Source organism: Acartia tonsa, chromosome 3 (genome assembly GCF_053477335.1).
Source record: "Acartia tonsa isolate MP-2025a chromosome 3, ASM5347733v1, whole genome shotgun sequence".
NCBI classification, from domain to species: Eukaryota; Metazoa; Arthropoda; class Copepoda; order Calanoida; family Acartiidae; genus Acartia; species Acartia tonsa.
This window is the reverse complement of record NC_137262.1, coordinates 53840199-53854309: the sequence shown is the minus strand read 5'-3', so window position 1 is coordinate 53854309 and position 14111 is coordinate 53840199. Positions and strand designations below refer to the sequence as shown.

Sequence of the window (14111 nt, the reverse complement as noted above, 5' to 3'; positions counted from 1 at the left end):
AAACATGCATTATTGTTTAAAGTATTATAATTAACTAGTGGGGCTACGTCCCTAACATCTAGGGCTCTGTATTTAAAGGGTTAGAGAGGAGCTATAAAAAGAGCTGAAAACCATCCCAAGACCTAAATAAGAAAATAAAATAGCCTAAAACCATCCACAGGACCAATTTAAAGCCTACTTAAATTAGAGTACCCAATCGGTTCATGCAGTAGTTATTGAGATTTTAGGCTTCAAACAAAAACCCTCACTACTTTATTTTGGTTTAATTATGTTCCTGAAAAACATTTACTAATTGAAAAAAGTTTTGGTTGTTACTTGAATAATGACATAAAACCCCTCTAATCGAGGGGTATCATAAGTTTCGGGTAAGCTTCGCGCATTTCCCTGTGCACGCCACTGCACAGGAACTTGTAGCTAACTTGTAGAAAATAAATTATTTTTTGTTCCAACCTAACTCAAAATCTATTATATACCAAAATATAAAAATAAATAAATCCTACTAATAAATCTTTAAATGTACTTTTACTTTTACTTCAAATTTTGATGCGCATCTTTTAAAAAAAGGATATCCAAGACTGCACCGGCAGAAAACAATTTTTATTGATGTAGCAACATTCGTTGAAATAAAATAAAATCATATGAATATTTAATCATAATGTGGTTTGAATAAATAGGTATAATAATATTAATAACTTTTGAATAACAAAAAGTTTTTAATTGATAAAATATCACACAAAACTGAATATTGACGACGGCCATATGTTTATTTTTGTTTACATTTGTATGTGTGTGTGTGGTAGAACCAACTAAAGGTACCCCAGCTGCAATCAGCTGTCTGTATATGTGTGTGTGTGTGTGTTTACACAGGCCAGCACAGACGGAATCAGAGACATGTTTTTATGTGAAACCGCTTACAACGCGTAAGCGGTTTGAATCGCCTGGTCTGTATCGAAGACCAAAAAAATTAAGAATTTTTTGGTTTCGATTTTTTCTATCAAATATATTCCTGTTATGCTAAAATTTATAATTTAAGCATAAAACTGTAGACATTTGTATTGTTTATAGGTTCTAGTAAATCTTTTTTTTATTTTTCTTCCCAAAAATGAGAAAATTAAGTTTTAAAAAACATCTATTAGGGCAAGAAGTCTATAAGCAAAGTAAGAATATTAAAAATCTATCTCCTATTTACCTAATAAAGGAAACTGAATATAAATTGCACTTTTAAATAGCCGTTTTATTGCTGCACAGTCTCTATTACCTCGATTTTTAATTTTCATCCTATATCAAGAAAATTATTTTTTAAACAACGCTTCCTTAACCACGATTTTTTGATCAAGAATATTGGTGCTAAAAAGAAAATCTATTAATTTTTCTATAAAAAAACTTATGGGATTACAAAAATGTGAGTGGTCAATGTTATTGTATTAAGCTAAAGCTTCTACATGGGTTCTACAAGAACCATATTAGCTTCCTATACTCTTTAAAGATATATATTATCACAAAACCTTTCAATTTTATAGACTTTTAAAATTGAACCTCTAGTTTTTCTCAGCACATAAAAGCTTTCAAAAGCAGAATTTCACACATTTAAGATTTAAATATATTTCATTGTTTAAAAATGTAAAATCTCTCCATTTTTCCAACCATGTATCCCTTATAACAATGGATATAGAATACTTTGATATTGTTGTTAATCTAGGCTACTCTATAGAGTCCTCAGATATTGGTCAATACGTTACTGTCAGTGGAGGGGATGGGGTGAATTCATGTAGGGGGTATTATGGGTATCGTTATAATAACCAGCAGGGAGAAACATTTTATCAGGGTAGGTGAGAATCTCTTATAATATCCACTATTCTATATCCATTATTATTTCACCACATTTGGCCAGGTCAATATTATTCTGGTAATAAGTATGAATTATTTAATTATTCATATTTATTACTGTGAATACAATGCAACTATATTTATGATCTCACAAACGGCATGAAAAATTATATTTCTATATATTATAAAGAATTCGACCATCCATTTTAAAGGGAGTGTGAAGCTAAAACTTTCTGTTAATATACGGAAAGAAGGGTGTTTTTAAAACAACATTAACTAAAAAAAATATCTGAAAGTTCCTTGTGAAAAAAAATATTGACTTTTTAAACCCGAAAAAACCTTGTTGGGGAAGGGAAGAAAATTTTTTTAAGCTGCTTTGACTACATTTTTACTGTTTAAATCTATTTCCAATGACAATTTGGTTATAAAATATAGCTTAAAAGTTTTCCTAACAGTGTCTAATTAGTTATGTTATATCGAATTTTTATTTTACTGTTTTGTTACTGTGTAATTGTCGATAAATGAAGCATTTTAAAATGGAAATTATCTGTATAATGTCTAGATTAGGCTAGTACTTCCATCCAAATCCTTATACCAATTTATAGAATATATAGAATTAGACAAATTTCTCCTGAGTATTTTTTTCCGTTTTCATTTTAGTTACTTATCATAGTATAAAAGAATAAAAGTTTGTTTTTCATAGTCTTATAATGCTGTAATTATATTTATTGCAAAATAGTTTGATAAAAATGAATAATTACATATGTTTTTTACAAATACTCATTTGGGTATGGGCTAAAAATTACGACTAATATTTTGTCCATCTCTACCTTTACAGAAAAATTTGTAGCAGCTGACTTTTGTTATTGTTTTGTAGCAGATTTGAAAGTTCAATTTTTTTTTAATATTTCCGAGTTTGTTTCATATTTGATTTGATTTTTTAGATTAAAATGAGCTTTTAAAACATATTAACATTTTTTAGTTTTTTATAATATGAAAGACAAAATTAGTGAATGCAGAATAGTTAAAAACTATAAGTCATACAAACCAAAATTGGGAACGTAGTAGGGCTTCCCTTAAATATTTTTGAAGAATCAGGATTTTTATATTTCATATATATTCATATATATTATATATGTTTAAGTACAATAAACGAAGCATAGCCTTTCTAATATGATCATTCCTAGAAAATAGTTAATTAAGTCCTATTAAATTGTGATGATTTTTTATGTTTTTTGATGAGATAATGTTATACTCTTATACCATATTAATTCAATTGCCTTAATATTCTATATTTTTTGGATTAACAAAGAGTATAGTTAGACGACAATACCTTTATAACATTTGTCATGTATCATAAAATATTAAAAATCCTAGAATATGTTTGATTTTACATTTTAAAATTTCAGAAATTAAGAATATGATTAACATCAAAGTTGAACCACATCTGTATTACTTAAATTTGTGAAAGGTAAATATTTGATACAGATTAAGATGAAAGCCAAAGCACGTCCCCGATTGGCTTGTAATAAATATGGATTTATTTTTTATTGATCCAAATTGTTTGAACATGAATGTATAGGATATTTATTTACTTTATTATTTACTAGCGGCTACGCCCCTAGAGGCCTCTAGCGGTACTTGAGAGGAGAGTTGAATAACAAATTTTTTAAAATTTAGTTTTTTTTTTTTTTGGGGGGGGGGGGTAGGGGGTATTTTTTCTACGGGCGATTTCTCTTGGGAGTGTGGTGGTAGCCTCCCCCAAAATAATTATAAACCTTCCCGGGACCTATGGGAAGCTGCCCTGTGAAGGAGAACCAGATCGGTTCAGTGGTTAGCGAGATCCTTAGGTACAGACAAACAAAGACCCTGTTACTTTATTATAAGGATTTACGTCAATCATGTTTAAAATGAATTAACAACACCTTCTAATCAGTGGCGTGCACAGGGTTTTGTCAGGGGGTTGTGAAGCGCAATAAAAAATTTGACTCCTCCTTATACAAAAATCGATGGGGCTGTATAACAGACAACAAAAGGGTGTATTTTTTATGTCAGCGGGTTGCCTACACCCCCCTATATGTCCATCCACCCACTCAAAAATCAAAGTGTCGATCCCTGAATTGAATAATAGATGTGCGAATTGCGCAATTTTTTTTTACATCCCTCAAAATTAAAATCAGCCCAAGCTTGACATATACGTTGTCTTAAAACTATCTAATTAAAACTATTTTTTTCTTTAGATAATGGCAATGACGGTGATATCAGACAAACTGAAGATAATCATTCAAAATCACTTTGTTGAAAGCTCAATATTTTGGGTTTTGAAATAGCAGAGCTTTGTTTTTAAAAATTAAATCATGATACTGGGTAATTCAATGCTTAAATACATGTATAACTTTTGTGATTTTTTGTCATATTTTTTAATTCAATGATATTACACCTACACATTGCAGTAAACAAAACATTTAATATTGTTTTAATTGCTATTAATTTTTTATTTTTATAACAGATTTGAGATTTAATTTGAATGTCCAGAAACTATAAAAGAGGGGAGGCGGAATTGACCTTTTTAAACCTAAACTAAAAGTCAAAGGAACGCAACTAAATAAAGAGTTACAGCTCTGAGATTTGACATGGCAGTTGCGGAATTGTGAGGAAATGACAGAAGAACCGCCGCTCCCGCCAAAAAACGCTGTTTTCCGCCGAATTTTTATCGCCCTTTCTCGTCAAATGCAAATATAAGGAACGTTAGGAAAGTGGAGGGCTGCTAATGCAATAGTTGAGAATTGTGGTTTTACTGGAAGTATGAAGTATAAATAGATTTACACTTGATATTGACATGTTTGAAATATTTCAAGTGTCAAGTGAACATATAAGGGAAATTTATATGGAAAAAAATATCTTAGATGATTGAAAATTGTCTAATTTAGCGAGAAAAGGCAAATATAAATTTCGGCGGAAAACGGCGGTTTTCGGCGGGAGCAGTGGTTCAACCGCCGTTGCTTCATATTTCCATATTTTCACAAAACAACTGCCATGTCAAATCTCAGAGCTGTAACTCTTTATTTAATTGAATTTCTTTGACTTTTATATTTGGTTTAAAAAAATTGTCACTTCCACCCTCTCTTATTTCCAGTTTGGCTTCATGTCTTAAACATTTTTATTTTTATATTTGCAGAATGCTATCTATAATATGATGCGTTAAATAACTATTCTCATCTGAATATTGAATTGCAATTGTTAAATGCACTTCATGGAAACATTTTTTTATAATTTCTTCCTATGGATTTTATCTTTCTTTTAATTTCACCTGAAAATGATATGGAATGACTCCTTTAAATATTGTATAACACAACTTTGATCATTGTTTGTATTTATTTGTAAAGATTGAAGTTACTGTTATATGTGTTTTTATGTTTTGATAAATAAAATACTTATTTTAGAAAGAATTTCTTGATTCATACATTCTATGAGCCAACCAAGTTTTATTTGTTGAATTTTAACCTATCCACCTTCAAATGTATTAGAAGTTAAATAAAACAATGATGACACCATCCATAAGTAGCAAAGAACGAAAATCATGAAATGGATTAACATGTTTATAAGCACGACTGACAGACAAGGGGCAAATAATGTATAGACTAGACAGGCATTTGCCAATGGAATTTTCACTGAAAATTATAGCTCTCTATCTTCATTAGCAGCCGAGAAAGTCACATTTCCCCCAAATTACAATACAAATATTATGGACATACAGGTTGAAGATATTTTATGAGGGGAGGATAGACATGAGATCTTATTTTATTGCATCTTTGAACTAAATCTTACTAAATTGTGCAGTGCGTGCATGATTATATGTTCACATGCTCAAGGAATTGTTTTTATATTTACAAAAAATAGACTTTATAGCAGTTCTAACGGTATGCTCACCTGTTTTCTAACATTAACACAAGCCGTGCAATTTGAATTTTAAAATATACGAATTTGTTTTGCTCACCCTTTAAATGTATTAAATACGAAACAAAATTGTAAGTAAACTTGTACTGCTGAAATGCAGGATAAGGACATACTTACATTTTTAGACATAATTATAGAGTTACGATGTACTTTGTTGTGCGAATCAGATTCCAAAACTCAGACCAATCGGTTCATTAAAACACATAGAAATATTTGTTAAAAAAGTTAAAAATAAATATGTTTAAAATAAACATATTGATATTCTAGTAACGATTTTAGAGTTGCTACACTTTCTAAATCGTACCTAACCACTACAGGAACCACCATGTAAAGTTTTAAATCGATAGGACAAATCTAACATGTATAAATTAACAAAAAAGAGCTAACTGTTATGGACGGACTGACTGACCCTAATAATAGAAAAGCTTCACTTTTAAAAAGGATAAATGTTGGTAACAATTACATAATTGCTTTCCATCACAACCGCATCTATTGCCGAAAACAGCCAATTTCCGCCGAAATTTAATTTTGCCTTTCCTCAGCCAAATTAAATAATTTGAGTCATTTGAGAAAATCAAAATTTTCAAATCTAGCTGTTACGCCTCTTGGACCTATGAGAAGCTACCCTGCAAAGGAGAACCCGATCGGTTGAGAGAGATCCATCGGTACAGACATCCTGATACTTTATCATACGGACTAGCGGCTGCGTCCCTGGTGTCTAGGGATATGAAAGTGCAGTAAAATAGCTTAAAACCTTACAACGACTTTTTTTATAAATAAAAAACCATAAAACTACCCTTGGACATATAAGAAGCTTCACTCTAAAATTGGTTCAGCGACTAGAGAAATCCTTCACTACAGACAAAAAAAAACTTTCTACTTTATATAGTAGAATAAGGATTGAAAAAAAGAAATATTTATAAGAGGATTTTCTTATATTTACACTCGTCACTTCAGATTTTTTTGATAAGTTGAAAATCTTTGATAGGAAAAAACTAAGATTGTCTCCGATTATTATGTGATTTAGCGAGTAAAGAAAAAAAATTTCGGCGGAAAACGGCAGTTTTTGCCAATAGCTGTAGTTCCACATTATATTCACAGTTCTAAATTATACATTTTAATATCTACCACGCCAAGCCAAAGTTCAGTGCTGTAACTCTGTCTTTAGTGGGGTTCCTTTAACTTTTGGTTTGGTTTCTTAGTGTCACCCTCGCCATCCATCTTTGTAGAGTATAGATGGTAAATAGTTATATTGACCTTTAATGTCAGCAATTTTTTTTAATCTGACCTCTGTCTTACATCTTAGGTTCATGTTTTCTAGCACAATACAGACAACCTGACGGACCAAGTGCGTTGTATAGTAATAGCTGATATTATAATCTTCACAAAAAATAATCAGCCGTCTATCTATAAAGCAGCTGAGAAAATTATATTTTCCTTGCGGCAATTGAGTTTAATCTCCAATTTTAGTTTTCAAATTAACATAGCAGACAGACGAAAATTTCTAATCATAAAGTAGCCTCGCTATTAAAAGCTAAACATTGTAAATATCATAAAAACAAGTAATCTGTTAAAAATGTTTTATACTTAAAATTCAAATGAATTCACAGAATTTACAGTTGTTTTTATTAAATCAAAATTTTTAAAAATACAATACAAAAAGTACAAAATAAACAATGTTCATTGATTTCATTTATTATGAAGGTTTTGGTTTTGGAAGTTCTCGAATCTCAACATAAAGTAACACCTGAAAAATGAAAAAAAATATAAAGAATATTTCTATATCTGTGTTAACATAAAGATCTCGCTTATCGATAAATCTATAAAAAAAAAATAGGTCAAGGAAAGGTCTTAAGTAATTTGAAGTATGGTATCTCCTTCTTTCCGATAAAAATCGCCCATGAAAGTAGGGGTCAAATTTAACATATATGACAGAATCCTGTTATTTTAGTTACTCTACAATTCAAAAGTCCGTCTGTCTGTAAGATCAATGTTTTGTTGAGATTATTGGTTGTGATATGGGGGTGGGGGTTAATTATCTAATGCTTTTATCAACAACAAAAATTAAAACCCAATCAGACACATATACATCACACTACTTTGCAAAACAAGTATCTAATTACTGTAACGACTGTAAATTATTTCCTAAAGCCAAACTCTATCCCTCTCACTTAATTCTTAAGAAAAAATATACATATATTTCTAGTTTCTGTGCTATATCCCTACTACGGAATACTATCTTGAGGCTATTTGAACTTTTACTTTACTTGAAACTAGAGGCTGCGCCCCTATTATCCAGGGGTTCTTTATTCGAAGGGATATAGAAGGGCAGAGAAATAGCCCAATCCATGCCAAGACTTATTTATAAAAAATAGCCTGAAACCATCTAAGGACCTATATGAAACTTTACTTTAGATAATTTCAAATTCTTTCTGTGCAACTACAGTCTGTTTATGTGTGTCTGTCTGCGTTTATTCAAGGATATTGCTATCCGCTGAACCTAAATGGTTCTTCTGTACAATGTAGCTTCTCATAGGTTTTATGAAAGTTTATAACTATTTTGGGGTAACGTTTTAAGAGAAATAATAACTCCCCTCCCCCCCCCCCCCCAACATTTTTTACTTTCAATTTTGTAAAACTAAAATTGTAAATGTAAAGAAGTTGTATCCCCTCCCTCTCCGAATTAATTGCCCATCTAAGAGTATAGCCGATAGTTTGATTCCAAGATTGATTTTCATAAAAAAAGGCTGAATGTCCGAGTCCGTGTACCGATATGGTTCTCCTGAATAATGAAGCTTTCTTTTAGTGATTTATTACTTTTTTTGAGGAGGGGGGGGGGGGGGGTTACCACAACTCTTCAAAGAAAAATCACGGTTCCACGACAAACGTAAGAGTCCCAAACGTCAGAGTGGAAAAACATCAGAGTGGACAAACGCAAGAGTCCCAAACGTCAGAGTGGGACAAACGTCAGAGTGGACAAACGCAGGATTTTTGGGACAAACGTCAGAGTGGACATTTTATAAGTAAAACGTATGAGTCTCGATTTTATAATCATTAAAGCGCTGCGGCTAGGTAGGCCAGGGTGCTGAGTGCTGCAGCCAGAGTCATTTTCTTTATGATTAGGTTAGGTTATAGGCTAGGGGGCCGAGCGCCCGCGGCTAGGCAGGCTAGGGGGCCGAGCGCTGCGGCTAGGTAGGCCAGGGTGCTGAGTGCTGCAGCCAGAGTCATTTTCTTTATGATTAGGTTAGGTTAGGTTATAGGCTAGGGGGCCGAGCGCCCGCGGCTAGGCAGGCTAGGGGGCCTAACTGTCTATTTTTTGTCATATAATTAAAATAGCATAGACTCTGATGTTTTACTTAAGCAATGTCTACTCTGACGTTTGTCCCACTCTGACGTTTGGGACTCTTGCGTTTGGGACTCTTGCGTTTGTCCACTCTGACGTTTGGGACTCTTACGTTTGGGGTAGGACCAAAATCACGACAAGAAAAAATAACTCATTTCCCTAGTAAAGTTTTTTTTAAGTCAAACTAAAGTTTAGAATTATGAAACGAAAACGAAGTAGCGGGTTTCGTCGTATATTGCAGCTTTTGATAAGTTATTTTACAGTAGGTTACGTTAACTGAATGTTAATGATTACCCCGCAAGGTTAGGAAATAGGCCTGCAGGACTAGAGCCCCCCTCAGGGCTAGAAATAGGAAAAAAGCTACTGTGATAATACAACGAAACCCGCTAATTCGTTTATTTTCTAATTCCAATTCCAAAGTTTATAACTTTATATAGGTAACATATAAAAGGAATAATGTGTTTAATTTTTGTAAATGCAAAAAAAGAATTTTTGATTAGGATAAGGGGTTGTTCCAAAAATGCATTTGAACAAAAAAATATTGTTTTTAATATTTTTTCTTTGTCGACTAAAGGCCTATAGGTGCATTTGAGGGAGGGTGAAGAAGTCCACATTTCATTTATCGTATAGAATTATATATAGGTTATCGCGGATTATATACAATTTTCCACGAATATCAAAATAAAAATCATAAGATTAAACCAGTTAGTTGGTTTTGTTCAGTTAAAAATAACTGGTATTAATCTTTTGCTTTTTATTTTGATATTCGTGGAAAATTGTATATAATACGTTGCTATACATAATTATTCAATAAAGCTGAGATCCGGTTCTAATCGAGCGGAGATTAAACGTTTTGAAGCCATACTTTTTTTCTCCAAAAATAATTGGGTGGGAGAGGTTGTTAAGGGGGGGGGGGGGGTTAATGCAACCATCTCGTAATCAAAGTGTAAATGGCACTTAGAATTCGAATTTCGATATGAAATTTTGCATGAGTAATCCTTAGTAGGTTATTTTCCCTGAATTGAACAAAAGTTGAAAAAATAACAGCTAAATGGCTGAGCCATTTAGCCATTTTTTGGGGCTATTTTTAGGGCAAATCTGTCATAAATTACGTAGGAATCAACTTTTTGCAACATATTTTTGCTTTAAATCATGTGAAATGATAGAAAAAAAACATTTTTTAGATTTCTAGTACCAGCAACTACCTGCTAGAACTGTTTAAAAACGTTTTGGAGCGGCAAAGAGTATGATGTGGAGATAGGTATTGTGATGGATTTGCCTTGAAAATAGCCAAAAAAAAAATGCTAAACGGCTGAGCCGCCAGCCGTTAGCCGTTATTTTTCAAACTTTTTGTTCGATTTAAGAAAAAAAAACCTACCGAGGATTACTCATGCAAAATTTCAGATCGAAATTCAAATTCTAAGTGTTATTTACACATTGATTACGAGATGGTTGCATTACCCCCCCCCCCTCTCCCTTCTATAAATGGTGATTTATCTTATAAGGGTGGAAGTGTCCTCTCCCAAAATAGAGGTGTACCTCCCTGGACCTATTATATAAAAGCTTCACTGTAAAGAAGAACCATATTGGTTCAGCGGTTAATGAGAACCTTTGCTAGACAAAAAGACAGACATCCTCTTATTCTTAAACAAGTATAGTAGCTAAATTTTTTTGCTTTTCCTTTCGCTAACCACAGAACTATAATGTTGCTTTAAACAGCATAATAACTAAATATTTTTTTTTTTTAAAGTTGTTACTCAAAGATCACCAATATTTAATTTTGTATCAAAAAAATACCTGTAAGAGTTACAACGCTGCCAGGAATAAAGTTTCTGGGGAAACAAGCATCTTGGAGTCACAGTTCTAAATAATTAGACACTTTAATTGGCGGTTTAAGTATGAATTTCAATACAGACCCCCCACTTTCCCTAGAGTGTTTTTGATTTAATCCATTTGTCATTGACAGGAAATAAAAATACAACTTATTTTCTTCTTTGGCTAGGGGCACTTTGTATAAGGAAAATTATTTAGGATTTTTCAACAAATTATGCCACAAAATATATAGAAATGTATCGCCCTCTTAGATCAGCTCAAAGAGGACAATCCACGAACATGAGCAAGTAATTTAGGGCACCTTCCAACATTGATCCATAGTATTTTTTTGAGTGAATATACTAGGTTTATATTAAATATTTGGTTTATCGACTAAAAAGTTATGCTTCACCATGGTTTTATATGAAAAAAAACTTTAAAATGTAAAGCATTTTTAGATACAATATCATCAACTACTTTGTTGAGTTCAAAGGACAAAATAAAATAAAAGCATCAAATGCTTGAAGCATCTACTGAGGCCCAATTCAAAGATAAATGGAGAACCATTGTGCGTGGCCTATGCTCTGGAAAGAAGAGATAAATGGCGATGATGATGATCAAATGCTGTAAATTGCAAAAGGTACATTAATTAAACTGTTTAAAATATTACAAGCTACCAACCCTTTTTCTAAACATATTTTTTTAATAAAAATGATATACTTTTGTGTCAGAGCTTTTAAACAACAGTTTGATCAAAACATTTGATGAATTTGCACCAAACTATGCTTAACATTTCAAAGTTTTTTTCATACAAAACCATGCTAAAACCTAATGTTTTAGTCAATAAACTAAATAATTAACATGAACCTAGTATATTCACTAAAAAAATGCTAAGGATCAATGCTGGAAGATGCTGGAAGATGCTTAGAATCACTTACTCTTGTTCGTGGATAGTCCTCTTTAATAAAAAAACTAACCAAAAAAAGAACCCCCAATTAAAAAGATTTTTTACTAACTTACTTAGACGGACAACAGGACGGACATACGAATGACAGAATGCGGACACAGTAATGTCCTGAATTGATTGGGCTCCGTTATTCAATTTTAAAACTGAAAGAAGTTGAACAATTGAGCTAGCCCTACTGTAGCCAAAGTTTCTTGTTTATTTTAGATCTTTTAAATCGGGTTCTAATAATATATGTGCTGAGACTTAAGGATATTAAAACAATCGTGTATTCAAAGAGTTGGTATACATTCAACCTTTTTTTCAACAAAAAATAAACAATTCAAATTCAATATGTTTTTAATCCTAATTGGGGGGTGTGGGGGGGGGGGGGCAGAGAGAGAGAGAGAAAGAAAATGACCAAATCTCTAGTAGCTTAAATACGGGTAACAAGGATAACAACATCCATAATAGCGAAGCTCTGAAATGGAAGGACAAACGAACATAACACTTGCAGAGTCTCAGAACTGAATATTAATGCATATGTCTTTACAAAATTGTTAGTAAATTTGTTGCAAAATTTGACATGTTACTGTTTAAGGTCATACTGACGTTTAATAAGCTTGTTTTGAATGGATGTATGGACTTTCTGGTAACGATTATAGAGTTGCTCCGCTTTCTAAGTCGTACCTAACTGTTATAGGAATCACCATACAAAGTTTGGAATCGATAGGACAATTCTAACCTGTTTAAATTAACAAAAGGGGGAACTGTTACGGACGGACGGACGTACGGACCGACTCTTATTATAGAAAAGCTTCGCTTTCAATAACTCGTCTTAAGTAAAACTAAAGTTTTCATAACACTACCTAGATAATGCTTTTAAGAATTAAAAACAAGATTACTGTCTTTACTTTGTGTAAATACATAAATTTAAATACCATACAAAATCTAACACAAAATAAACAAGAAACTACAGATTATTATATAAAATATTATTTTTTTGTCTTAAGATTACGGTAGCTACTGAACCGATTGAGTTCTTCAGTTTATGAAAGCTTCTATAGCCGGTAGTTTAACTTTAGATTAAAAGATGAAATTTCTAATCTGGTATATGCTAATTTTATATCATTCTTAATTTGTGGAACAAATGAAATGAAATTATTAACTTACCTAAAGCTTAACTAGCAAGTGTGACGCTGAAAATATCTGAGTTATTTCTGACTTCATTTTATCTGAAAATTAAATACTCAGTTAGGTTTTCTGTGATGAATTTTTATGTAAAGAATTTCTGACAGAAAAACACTGAAGGAAAATCATCTTCCCACAAATATTGGGAACTTTTGTGTATAACTCAAAACTGGTTATTATTGTTTTAACATATATATTACTAGCGGCTACGCCCCTAGAGGCCTCTAGTGGCACTTTAAATGTTTTTGTTTGTTAAAGTTAATTTTTTAAGTACGATACCTCTTTATTTGACGTTGAAGTCTCCCCTAAATTTTAAAAAATTTCGATTTTTTTGTCATTTCTCTTGGGACTTATGAGAAGCTACCCTGTTAAGGAGAACCCGATCGGTTCAGCGGTTAGCGAGATCCTTCAGTACAAACACACAGACAAACACACAAACACAAGACATCCTGTTACTTTAGTATAAGGATTTGTTGCAATAACTAATAATTCTCAGGGATCTAAGGGGATAAGACAATCGCCGATAAATTGATGTACATCTCCAGTGATTCTGGATTAAGTGGTTAAAACGTTTGAACACTCAAATTAACCCATTATCTGCTCTGGTAACATATCAATGTAAAAAAAGTATAAAACTGCGTTCAAATAAAATTCATCTGGTCAAAAACAGGTTAAAACAAAAACTTCATATGATTAATATTAAATTTAATTGCCTAAAAAAAGTAATTCAGAGTCATCAAAATAAAAAATCTCCTTCCTACCTAATGTGCCCATCAAAACCTCGGGAATGGCAAAAACTGGCGCCATTACAAAGTGCAATAAAATCCCCAAAAGTTGTTAATCCAAATAATAAGAAAACGTTGAAATAAATAATTGGGGATTAGTGAAATAAACAGTCCATTGTCCCCTTCTTTCCTGATTATTTATTTCTTCACTGCATACCGATTACCGACAGTTACAAAAACTCAACTTACTTTCACTTTCTATTTTATATTAAAAATTAGAATGCTAAGAAAGCTACGGCTACATGCGGCGTTG

The 14111-nt window shown here is 32.1% G+C and overlaps 1 long non-coding RNA gene across 1 annotated transcript; it reads right to left on the bottom strand.

The window, feature by feature from the left end:
* Positions 1-7350: 7350 nt before the first annotated feature.
* On the bottom strand, positions 7351-13404 carry LOC145315011 (uncharacterized). The gene is made up of 3 exons (XR_013877904.1): positions 13056-13404; positions 10925-10990; positions 7351-7531 (listed from the first exon to the last, which is right to left on the bottom strand). It is a non-coding gene; the product is annotated as an uncharacterized LOC145315011 (long non-coding RNA).
* Between the last annotated feature and the right edge of the window lie 707 nt (positions 13405-14111).